Source organism: Montipora capricornis, chromosome 4 (genome assembly GCF_036669925.1).
Source record: "Montipora capricornis isolate CH-2021 chromosome 4, ASM3666992v2, whole genome shotgun sequence".
Taxonomy (NCBI): Eukaryota; Metazoa; Cnidaria; class Anthozoa; order Scleractinia; family Acroporidae; genus Montipora; species Montipora capricornis.
The window spans coordinates 24,730,513-24,740,512 of NC_090886.1; the positions used below are offsets into that span (position 1 = coordinate 24,730,513).

Here is a 10,000-nt window from a genome sequence, read left to right on the forward strand (position 1 = left end):
GGACTGGCTTAGATGCATCCTTGGTCATTCTTCTCAACATCGCGAAGGTGTTCGCGGAATCGGTCACCTAGTCGTCTACCTGTCTCACCAATGTTTAAATTTATGGCATAACGTACAGTTTATGCACTAAATCTGACATTTGCGGAGGTACATGTGAAACGATTGGTGATCTTAACAGATCGCTTAGGTCCCGATATCTTGCTAGTGTTAACAATGAAAGACAAGTTTTGCATCGTGAGCGCGCGCATTTGAAAGTGCCGGGTTGCTCGTTGGTTTTGAGCGCGCTTCTAACTAAAAAGTTGCCTACGTTGCGGTTGCGAAAAGATTCTACCAGTCTCGGGATCATTTTGGAGTAATTTAAAATTACTAAGAATGATGCTTTTGACTGCGTGATTATGAGGATGGAAAGTGAGGTGAATGGATTCTGTCATTCTTATCTTTCTGGACGTTTGTAGTGACGACTGTCGATCAAATTGTTGGGCGCGATTGGATGGCCCGCTTGACCACAAGAGACAGGATAGCCACGTTTTTTCGAAGAACTGGCACATCTCCTCTGATTTGATGGAAAAATCGTGAGTCATCACTACATAGACGTCGAAGTCTAAGAAATTGAGATAAGGAATGGAGTTCTTGACATGGGATGGATGTGACGATGAATACAACAAATAACTGTGTGATCATAGGTTTGTAGTGCACACTAGTACATAGCACGTTGCCTCTAATAGAAACTTTGATATCTAGGAAAGCCAATGAAGTTTCCGAAATTTCCCAGGTATATTTAAGAGCTGGATGAAAAGAGTTGACGGAGGTTATAAATTGATCGAGTTCTTCTCTGCTGGATGAATAGCGCCGAGCAGTCGTCGTCGATGTAGCGGCCGTAGAGTTCAGGTTTGGGGCCGTTGTACTGATTAAAAAATTGGTGTTCAACATATCCTACAAAAAGATTGGCATAGCTAGGTCCCATCCTGTGCCCATCGCTACACCATTAATTTGTTTGTAATAGTTGCCGGCGAATGAAAACAGTTAAGCGTTAAAACTAGTTCGGCAAGGCGGAGGAGCGTTTCCGACGATTAGGTTCTTTGACAGTGCGTTGATCGAAAAAGTGTTTAAGTGCTTGAAGACCTTCGCTTTAGGAATGACTGTGTATAGAGATGTAATGTCCATGGTGAAAAAGTTTGTCTTGGCGGATACATTGAAATCGCGGAAAATTTGTAGTGCGTGTGTACTCTCTTACTGTATGATGGCAAAGATGGTGGTGGTGATGATGGGGATGGTGGTTCTGGTGGATGTCCTTAGCGACATCCACCAGAACCAGCAAAACCTATCGATCAGCCGCAAAATAATACAGAATGCGTGCATACATTTATGGAGTACTTAATACTCACCAAAAACAGCGAAATTAATCGAAAGAAGAAGAACAAAGCGAGTAAATTAAAAATAGAGCGGTGAAGACTTTCGGTCCGACTGTCTTCGATTTCTGTGATTTATTATGTACAAGGCGTCACGAAGAATGTCACGAAGTGGTTGAAGTCAACCTCAGTCTCTCTCTGCCAGGGTGGTTTTGGTGGATGGAATCTAATGCGTCATCTAATGCCCTTTCCCAGAGTCTCTCGTAACCCCGAACCCGCTGGTCAAGGGGAACGAAGACTCTGGGAACGAGATTGCGTTGTATCCGTTGTTTATCGGGTATACTGGGTAGTTTTCTAAGGATTGCCGATCAAAATGGATTTTAAAAACCAGATTAGGATTTAGAGGAAAGAGAGGAAAAACATACAGAGCGGCTGACCTCTGGGTGAAGTCTGTGTAAGCAGGAAACAGCTAGTATAAAGCGAGAGGTCTTTGAAACCTAGTTGATACCCGGAAGTTCAGTTGAACGGCTGAAAAAGTGTAAATGTACTTTGGTAAGTACGCACAGTTTAAAACTCCTGTTAAGTTAGACACTGAGTGGCTCAGGGAGCTTGTCTCCCCTGTAATCAGATCTTGGCTCTTCACTGGTAACTTGTCTTTGAAGTGCTAAAATAGTTAAACCACTGAATTGCTCTGCCGTTTTTTCTGATATCGTTTTCGTTTGTTGAAATTGAATTGAACGTGCTTAAGGTAATTCCCTTGGAAATGGCGTACTATCCAGATTTTTGTCAAACTTGACACAATTGATATTCATGCACAGGACATTTAAAAAATGCAATAAAAAGATGGGGTCACCGTGCTTGTTTTCGGTTGTATGCCTTTTATTCTAAGTGTTTTTACCGAATTACGCGAGAAGAGTTCGAAACTAGATCAATCGGTGAAATTGTTGTCATGTAGCAAAAGGTATTGAGTATCACTGAAAACTTGAACTGATTTGTTTTGTCCAGGCTATGAGCTTTTGAAGTACAGTGATTTCAAATTGCTCGATCTTGTAAGCAAATGTAAGCAAGTGGACAGCTACAATCATCACCTTGCACTCAGTGTCTGGCTCCAAATGCAGTTTCACGTCATTTATACGAAAATACTAAAACTTCTACTAACCAACTTTTTTTCTCTTAAAATATGTTTTTCCGGTACCTATTACGAGTACCGTGCTCGTTTCTTCGCAACACTGTGATAATGCATGGCAAAGGGGTAATTTGGGCTTCAAAATCATCATCTCCAAGTTGCAATGTTATGCGCAGTATGAACCTTTAGTGAGAATATTACAACATGCCAGTCATGGAGTCATCCTTTCCAAAGAAAGACGTCTACAGAATTCTTGATCGAAACCTGCAATTAAGTCTGAGAGTGCTTCCCAACACAGAAAATACGTGTATTAAACGTTTACGATAACCTAACTTTGTCCTTGTCTGTATCATATGCGCATACGTCAGTTAATAATCGGTATAGTCGTCTTGCCTAGAGTAATGCAGCACTCGGTTATATGATGCTTGCTGAGACTTTACTTGATGTTCAATCTATCATTTCTGATATCGGTCCTTTTGGAGCACTTGGATGAAAGGGTTGCGTAAAATCTGGAATCCAGAAGAAGAAATCCGGATTGCGATATAAGAACTGAACCAAAGTTACTTGGCTTACACTAATTTGCAAAACGAAGCGAAACAAATGATACAGAAACAATCCTAAACATTCCTTAAAACAATCTTAGGCCTGATTAGGCGTAAACAAACCGTTTACCAATGCTAGCATTTGGTCTAAAAACCTTTTTTAAGGTCTAATAGGTCTAAGGTTACAACAAGTGGCAAAAATAATGGTGGACACTTCACTTTCTTGGGGCGTTATTAATTACCTATTATCTCTCACACCTCACACTGTAACCCCCCCCCCCCCCCCACCCCCTCCTTATCAGTGTTGCTAGCAAGACAAAAAAATTGTTGGAAACTTAAACAGTCAACATTGAAATGGGGAGAGGGGAAGGGAAGTGGGAAAGGTTTAAATTCTAGATACGGCAGGTATTGGAAGGTAAAAAAGGTGTTTTTTAAAGGACCGCTCAAGCAAGAGCCATTGCAGGCGAGCGCTTTCATCAGCGCCATTTTTGTATTACAGAAAATACGATGTTGCGATAGGTGAACATTTATCTAGCTCCATCGGTCGTATCATCTGCTTTTGTTAGTTGTAATATTTGTAAATAGCTTTTTAACATTTAATTCGCGGATTTGTATAGTTAGTTCTTCTTTATTATCGTGTGAAGTTCTGAATGAAGCCGTTGAAAAGAGGTCGCCCGCCGAGGCCAGAGGGCCGACATATTGTTTGGTACATTAAAGCTATGGAATGACAGGAAACAAGCCTCTGGATTCGCAAATAATTCAAGCAGCGAATTTGCTGAGGCCCTGCTTCATGGATTTATGCTCAGTTTTATGGATGAGAGCAGATGTCCTCAAAGAAAATGAGCTTGTTCGCAGGATTCGTCCGCCATGTATAGCCCGATTCCATGTAAGTGCTTATCAGTTTGTATTACCAATTGGCTATGCATTTAGGAAATTTTATCGGTGTAGGTGTGTTTTGATGAACACTTATGTATTCCTTTCACAGGTAAGCGGCCCTTGTTCGTTTCAACACCGAGAGGAACTAGCACTGTTGTAACCTGTTCCAAAGAGAAAGACTCTGTCAGTGAAAGGTACATGTACAAACGCTTTAATTATTATTATTATTATTATTATTTTTTTGTAATCCCATTACAGTTTCCAATATCTGAAACATGTCGGTTATTAGTGGCCCAGCTAGTCATATTTGTATTGTTGTATTTTAAAAGGTCTTTTGAAGTTGATATAACTGGAATTTGCTGGCACAACACACCACCTCTCTGGAAAGGGCAGTGTCTCTGAACCCTTCATTTGCTTCACTGAAGGGAAATCCTATGGAGGCTATGGAAGATCCAGAGGCAGAAAGTATCTTCAGCAGTGTGGAAGGCAGGTGGGTATATTTTCAGGCTTACTGTAAACATGTGTCAAGTAATACCTAAAAAATGAGGAAAAGTATTCCTTTGAAGTTAACAGGTTCGAAAACAGTTCACTGGAACTCCAGAGAACTCAGTGCACAAGTTTGAATTTAAGGGACCACATTTTCTTATCTTCAGAAGTCATGTATTTACATTTATAACATAGCTGCTAAATTCATGTAGCCAAATTCAGTTGCACAAGCATGCCTCATATTCCCATTGTGCATGCTGATGATGTTGGTGTTAAAGTGCCGGTGTTAAAATGTTATAAAACAATTGCCTCGTACCTGTATGTCAGATGTGCGTTCATCAAGCTAGACTTGCCCTGAGAAAATGGGGGATGAATCTGCTTTTAATATAAGTAAATATTCACTAGTATTGGCTGCTACAGTATGCTGCACTGATTGAAAATTTCCAGATGCCAGTGTTCGATCAAGGTCATGCGTTTGATGTTCAGCCAGTGAATCTGAACAATACAATCTGTTGTTGCAAACACCAAGCCCTCAATACACTTAGGGCTTAGGGGATTGAGTGAATTTAGAAATTTGAATTACAATTAGACTTTCAACAATGCATTCTTGGATGAGTACAACTTGGAAATTTACCTAATAGTATATTTATTTGTATCTGTGATGCAAGAGCAAAAGCATGAAAAAAAATCAGCTGAAAATTTCAATTTGGGGTCCATTTCCATCCTGTAGTTTTAGCATTTTCACTACTATAAAATCCTTTCGTTTCATGTTTGGTGAAAAATAACTGTCATTATTGGTTGGCAGGCTCCAAAAGTTAGAGGATGTGAAGTTGTTGGGGAATGGATAGAGCCAATCAGGAACCATTTCTGGCACTGTGCTGAGCAGTGTGATGAGGATGAACAGACTTTAAGGGTTGGTAAAATAATTCGATAAATGCTGCGATATAGTGGACAAATGTACAGTCATTAATTTTTGTATTACTGCAGTTAATATCATCTCCACATTTCCTGTTTCAAATTTGTTTGCTTGAAAAACAAAAAGTTTACTTGAAAACATGGTAGAAATATCACTATGTCACTATGCAATGTACAGTATCATACATGTATATCAGTATAATTAAATTCTTAGTACTGGTTTACATACTTGCCATGTGAGTGCCTAAGCAAGTAAATTAGTGTGGGAGTCTAAAGCAGGCTTTCAGCCAGAAACATGAAAATAATAGTAATACTAAAAAGAGTGGATGTACTTGGGATACAATTCCCAATAAAATAGAGCCCTGTACATGGATGTCATTTTGGCCTGTCACAGGACAGTAACCACTCAAACTGACCATTTTTTGAACTAGTATTCTTTACGTAGTATAGACTATTTTATGTCACACTGATCCCATCTGTTCTGGCTTATAATTGAGCCCACAACTAGTGATGTTTATTTTTTCATATTACAGCTATGATGTTTTTATCAAACAAATTGTGCTGGCAGCACTTGACCACAATTTCCATCTGTTCCGCGATGACATGAAAGACTCGACTGGCCAAGTGCGGTACAAAAAACAGTACAGCAAAAGGTCGAGGAACTGGAAAGCAGAACCACTGAAGGAACCGAAATGCTACCCACACTGGCCACTGCTAGCTGCCAAGATCCTTGAAAGGAGGGCCAAAGACAAGCAATCAATAGTCAGACCCGCAACATTACCAGCAAGCCATCCAAAGCAACTAGCACCCACTATTGCAATGAAAGAGGCCCCCAGCACAAAGGATTTAATGGAGGCTAGACTTTCCCATTTTAGTTTTTAGTTTGGAAGTAATATTATATTGTATACTGCATCCAAAGAAATTCTGCATTGTGTAAATTAGCACTCCATTTGGTTTTGCTTTAGACTATTTTTATCACTTTTGTATCACTTTCTCAGATTGGTTTAGTCAGTGATAATAAATTATGATAATTACTTTGGTTTGGATTTTACAACCAGTTGAAAATCATGTAACTGCTGTGTTTATTACAAATGGAGCAGTTGTAAGGAGTGTTAAATTATACAAGCAGTAAAAGGCTAGTAACACACAGATAGTTTGTAGTTCCAGAAAATCTCCATGGGATGAGGGGGTCTCAAAGACCACATATTAATTTTTTTTTTGGAACCCCAGAAGGGTGGGCAGAGGTCTCGGGACTTACATGAATCCATTCCATGTGGAGATATGAATATTTTCTGGCACGTCATAATAGTATCACGTAAAAATAAGTGAATGGTCTCTACACCATAGCAGAAACCCATAAGGGTTGAAACGTGTAACGCGCATTCACAGCTTCCGAATATTCAGTGCGAACTGATTGGTTGAATGTTTCAGTGCTAAGTACCATATTTGGAAACCCCTCGCTCTTGTTGTTCCAAATATGGTACTTAGAAAATTGAATATTCGGAAGCTTGTTTCCCAGCACACAAGGGGCCATTACACGTTTCAACCCTTATGGGTTTCTGACCATAGTCAATCATGATAAAATAATTGCCAGGAAGTATTTAATTGGTTTCATTTTCAATAATACGTAGTTTCGTCTTTATGTTAATAATAGGGAGCTTAAGCCCCGACGACGAATGAGACGACAACGACGAAATTATGACGTCATGTCTGTAAAAGACTGGGTAGTGGGTTTCGTTCTCCGCGTGAAAATAAACACTTAAGCAAAAGCCCCAAGCGACGCCGGCCTTAAACATCTCCTTCGAATATGGCGTCGTTTAGAGATATGCTGTCTTTTCTTCTCCTCATGCAAAATGATGGTGTGATTGATGATGAAGAATTCCTATTACTGTATGAGCAATATTTTTCGAGAAACTCAGATTTTCCGCACCATGGTTACCCTGATTTTGACCTTGAAGAAGTCGATGAATCTGAGTGCTTGGCTGAATTCAGATTTTAGAAAGAGAGATATAGTGGCTCTTTCGGATGTCCTTCAAATTCCTGCCGTCACTGAATGAGAACAAAGGTAACTATTAAACAAGCAAAGTTGGAAGTGCCTTATTCAACCCCCTTTTTCAAAAGCTGAAGCAATGAAAATGGTTATTTATTTGTACTTGTGTCAAATATAAGCTTATCTTTATTAACAATTTGAAATTATTGTTGTTGTTGTTTAGATCTATTTGTGACGGTGTCGAGGGTCTCTGTATTCTTTTAAGGCGCTTGTCCTATCCATGTAGATATGGAGATATAATACAAAGGTTTCCTAAACCAGTACTAATTCTCAGCATGGTAACAAACCAGCTGGTGCACCGCGTATACAGTCATCATGCCCACAGGGTTACACAATGGAACCACAACATTTTAAGTCCAGTTAAACTTCAGACGTACGTCGATGCAATTGTATCCAAAGGTTCTCCTTTAGCAAATTGCTTTGGATTCATTGATGGAATTGTTCGGCCTATAACACGTCCAGGAGCAAACCAGCGCACAGTTTACAATGGCCACAAAAGAGTGCATGCGTTAAAGTTTCAAAGCGCTGCACTACCTAATGGTCTAATTGGAAACCTTTATGGCCCAGTTGGTAAGGGAAAAAAATATTTACTTAATGGTTGTCTCTCTATACATCACCTATTTATGTCCGCTTCAGTCTGTTTAGGAAAAACTCGTTTATATAAATTCTTTGTCATTATTGTTATTATTATTATTATTATTATTATTATTATTTGAACTACTATTTGTAATACTATTTATCAATATTATTCTGTATAAATTGTACTATCAATAATTATTATATACTTTATTTAGATTAGTCAGTTTGTTATAATTTGTAATCAAAATTAATTAGAAATTTCTAAATTAATGTATTTTTTTATGATCCTCTTTCAAAACCTTTTTTATGTCTTTAGAGGGGAGGAGACATGACGCTGGTATGTTGGCTGATTCAAGGTTGCTGGACAACCTTGAGCACTTTGCATTTAATCCTGCAGGCCAGCCCCTCTGTCTCTACGGAGATCCTGCCTACCCATTAAGAATCCACCTGCAAGGTCCATTCAAGTTTGGTATTCTCACTCACCAGATGGAACAATATAATGCTGCAATGAGCGCCGTAAGAAGTTTTGTAGAGTGGCTGGTTGGCGATGTTGTAACCTCAAAATTTGAAGCTAATGCTTAGTAGTGTGGGGAAAATGTATGTTGTTTCTGTTCTTTTCAGGAATGCTCTCACCTGTCTGTATGGAAACCAGACATGTAAGTTTTTTGATCTCAGCCCACCAAGCCTTGAAGAGTACTTTTCTTAAATATTGTGATACTGTAGGATGAACTTGTACTCTGTATAAACCCTACATATGGACATATATGTACATGTGTCTTACATGATAGTTCCGAATAAACATTTTGTTCTCTTGTTGGTTTAAAATCATTATATTGTCTGGTCCTGGAGCAGTGGGGCTGTCAGATTTTTTACATCTAGGCGATCCTTATTTTTTTTCATCTTGCTGTAAAAAATCTGACAGCCCCACTGCTTGGTATTAAAAGAACAAAAAAAGTATGTGAGCCTTCTTGGCTTGCTTTCCCAACAATAGAGGATGAAGGGTAAGGAACAACATTCAAAGCACAAGAGTATTCTTGACTTCTTTTCAGTTGCTACAACTTTAAAAAGATAGACAATGCAATGAACATGTCCATTTTGCCATGAGTTCAACATCAATAAAAAAGTTCTGAAACTGAATAAGTTCACTAAAGTAATAAATGAACTTAACTGACCTGTACAAGAAATTGTTTCCCAAAAGAACTCATTTAACTTGGTTTTTCACTAAACTTGCCACAAGTATATACACTCTAGTCACACATCTGAAGTTGTTTGGTAGTTTAAAATGTATTCCCATGGCTATCCGATTTTGTATACAGTCATATAATCAGTAATCAGTAATATTCAATAACAGCAAATGCAAAAGACAAGACCTTTATCATAGTTCAATCTAAGTGTAATGGTTAAATATCATATTAATAGCTTGCAACATTTCTGAAACCACTAATAGCCAATGCAGGCCGGGCTGTAAAATAGTTCCTGTTATTGAGGGCAAATTATGCTTTTTTTTACTAGCTGACCAAAAAAAATATCCTCCCTGCAAGAAAAAAATAATAAAAATTAAAATTAAATAAAAAGTACCTAGAGAAAAGTACCTAGTATGAACTATGCTTGAGCGCGCCTATCGACTGTCATCCTCTTGGGAGTTTTTTACTGAAGAATGCACTCGACTTGAAAACGTTTTTTCCAATCTTCATGACTGTTTAATTTATGAAATGCTATACATTAGGGAATTGTCACCCTCTCTAAATGTCCAAAGTGACTTAATCAAGGCAAAGGTATTTGTATAACATTCTTTACAACACCTAGTATGCAAATTATGCTTTCCATCTATTTAAACTCTAGCACTTGTATTTTTTTATTTATCACTTGATAATGGAGTTACGATGACTTCGAAACGTCGTGAAAATAAGAATCTAGTCAGTTTCATTTGTTTTTCTTTCTTAGTTAAGTTTTTCTAAGCAACTACCTAGAGAAAATACTGCTGAAGACAATTCATTTGAATGGTGAATTCATTTGCAGATGCTAAAGGTTAAGGAAGTGATGGAGGGAGTTGAGAATCCAGCCCTCATTGTACACT

The 10,000-nt window shown here is 38.4% G+C and overlaps 1 protein-coding gene across 3 annotated transcripts in view; it reads left to right on the plus strand.

Annotated features, from left to right (window-relative positions):
* The window catches only part of LOC138045811 (uncharacterized), a 46,729-nt gene that overhangs the window by 20,780 nt on the left and 15,949 nt on the right, over positions 1 to 10,000 (plus strand). The window contains exons 1-5 of one of the 3 annotated variants that reach the window (XR_011131665.1): positions 1,822 to 1,901; positions 4,003 to 4,087; positions 4,223 to 4,383; positions 5,185 to 5,292; positions 5,828 to 7,329. The exons of 1 other annotated variant lie outside the window; for it this stretch is intronic. The gene's annotated coding sequence lies outside the window, so the exon portion shown is untranslated. Of the gene's footprint in view, positions 1 to 1,765; positions 1,902 to 4,002; positions 4,088 to 4,222; positions 4,384 to 5,184; positions 5,293 to 5,827; positions 7,330 to 10,000 lie in introns of those variants that run through there. One more of the 3 variants, XM_068892440.1, reaches the window with a different exon arrangement.